The sequence below is a fragment of the Tasmannia lanceolata genome, unplaced genomic scaffold (assembly GCF_043159265.1).
Source record: "Tasmannia lanceolata isolate RefF3 unplaced genomic scaffold, GAP_Taslan_0.1 ptg000023l, whole genome shotgun sequence".
Classification (NCBI taxonomy): domain Eukaryota; kingdom Viridiplantae; phylum Streptophyta; class Magnoliopsida; order Canellales; family Winteraceae; genus Tasmannia; species Tasmannia lanceolata.
In genome coordinates, this window is record NW_027518700.1 from 9,497,503 (window position 1) to 9,500,329 (window position 2,827).

Consider the following 2,827-nt stretch of genomic DNA (forward strand, 5'->3'; position numbering starts at 1 on the left):
CCTAGTAATATGACTACTCTTTTACTAGGGTTGCAACTCGGGTCAACTGCGTCAGGTTTTCCATAACCCTACCCTCCCTGAGAAATTATCTCGGGCCAAATCTCTATGAGTAAACCCGAGATTCATAAACACGACCTTATCTGATGTAGTTTCCCGGGATGGGCTAGGTCGGGTTATTAATGTTTAGCTTACTTTAGTGCCTAATTTCAAAGATAGTAAAAACAACAAATCTTCACACCAAAAATCACTAAGGGCCCGTTTGGATACCCCTTGGATTTGGATTTGGAGGTGAATTTGAATTTTTAAATCCAAATTCAGCATTTGGCAAGCCTTTATGACATCTAGATTTGGATTTGAGTGAAATCCACAAGATTTACAAATTCCTCATGTTAGTGTAATTTTTTGGATTTATAAATCCTTTCTGCGAGAAGTTATTTATAAATCTAAATCTGACCCGTAAGGGATTAAAATGACCAAGATATACCAAAAAAGTGTTAAATGACTTGAGTACCCACATGACATTTAAAATTGATCAAAATACATCGTATTAGGTAAAATGACTAGAAAACCCTGAGTTAGGCGAAGTGACCGAAATACCCCTATGCCAGGTAAAAATGACAAAATACCCTCGAGTTATGCAAAATGACTAAAATACCCTTATGACATAAAAATGATCAAAATAACCTCATACATGGTAAAATGACTAGAATACCCCAATATAATGGAAAATTACTAAAATACCCCTAGATTAAGTAAAAATGACCAATGGCTCATAAAAATGACTAAAAATACCATCATGAGATAAATAAAAAATAAAAAAACGCCATATTAGGTAAAATGACTAGAAATACCCCTATACTAGGTAAAAATGACAAAATACCTCGAGTCGTGCAAAATGACTAAAATACCCCTATGACATAAAAATGATCAAAATAACCTCATATAGGGTAAAATGACTAAAATACCCCAAGATCATGGAAAATTATCGAAATACCCTAAATCAAGTAAAAATGACCTATGGCTCATGAAAAATGACTAAAATGACTAAAAATACCCTCATGAGATAAAAATACGCCATATTAGGTAAAATGACTAGAATACCCCCGGGTCATGCAAAATGACCAGAATACACATATACCAGGTGAAAATGACAAAATACCCTGAGTCATGGAAAATGACTAAAACACTCTTATAACATAAAAAATAATCAAAATACCCCCATATAGGGTAAAATGACTAGAATACCATTGTATCATGGAAAATGGTTTAAATGCCCCTATATCAAGTATTTTAGGGCTTTTTGGTTTTGTTAGATTTCAAATTCAAATCCAAAGAGCATCCAAACAAGAAATTAATTAATTTAGATTTGAAATCCAAATCTATACGTGGTCATCCAAACGACATTATTTTTAAATTTGTGAATTTTAAATTTCTTGATTTCAAATCCATGGATTTTGGAAATCCAAATTCACCTCCAAATCCAAATCCAAATCCAAGGGGTATCCAAACGGACCCTAAATGTAAGTTGTCAAGTGCATAAATTTAGCAAGTACTTTCTCACATCACAAACTTAATCACGTTAGCGAAAACAATTATTTCAATATACTTTAAAGTAAGGGCGTGTTATTTAAGAGATACATTATTTAAGAAAATCATAGCATGCCTATTAAAGTCGGGTCGGGTTTCGTTTTTTGGTTTTTTTTTGCCCTTTAAACCCAACCTGTTCCAAATATGGGCAACTTGGGTCGGGTCAGGTCGAGCTTTTGCTAAAAAATGAATTGGAATCAACCCGAACCCGACCTGATTTTAAGGTAAAAGCTCTACCCGAATTCCAAAAAATCAACCTGAGTTGCACCCCTAGTTCCAAGATTGGGTTGGGTTTTTCAATTGGAAACCCGACCCAACCCAAGATGCATGTGACCTCAAGGCTGAGAAACAGAGCCTCAACCATTGAGCTACAGTTGGAGTCGAACCTACAACCTCAAGGTTGACATAGAAAGCCTTAACCAATGAGCTACAAAGCCCAACCTCTATAAGTTATTAATCTCTATAAAACAAGATCCAAGTTGCAACCTCATCTTTTACACTAATAAAAGTGGGCGGGCCAGAGAAGAAAAGGGGGTGAATATATCATTTCCATTTTTTATGGTAGTCATGACATCCTATAAAAACTCAACAAATTTAATCCCATTTCTTCCTTGAAACATGCTTTCATCTAGGGCTGCAACTTGGGTCGGGTTCATGTTTCTCGGGTTTTGGGTCGAGCCGGGTCTACAATGCAAAAGCCTGCATGAATCTCGGGTCGAGCCGGGTTTGAAGGGGCCCGACCCAACCCGACCATAGTTACTTAAGTTATAGTATGTATTTTTTTTTCTAAAACTTTGTTACTTTAAAAGTGAAAACTCACGCACGCACGCAATCACATGGACTCTTTTCATCTTGTTCGTTTCCCCCCTTTAGCTCTAGGGTTTCAAGTAAATAGTTAATGCACTAAATAGTTTGTTCTTTATCTCATATGAGTATATTCATTTTCATTTGGTAATGCATCAATTTATTCTCTTTGGACTAGTTATTAGTTAATGCCCTAAAGAGTTTGCCATGCTTGAGTTTTTCTACTTCTATGAGTTGAGTTGCTTGACAAACAAGAGTTTTTCTTAAAAAATTGCGTCAACGTAAAAAAAAACCTTGACCCGACCTGAGATTTATCATGGGTAGGGCCGGGTTTGGGAACAGTGGGTTTTCTAGGAAAAACCCGACCCGACCCGACCCGAGATATTTCTCGGGTAGGGTTGGGTTCTTCAAAACCCGACACGCCCGACCCGAGTTG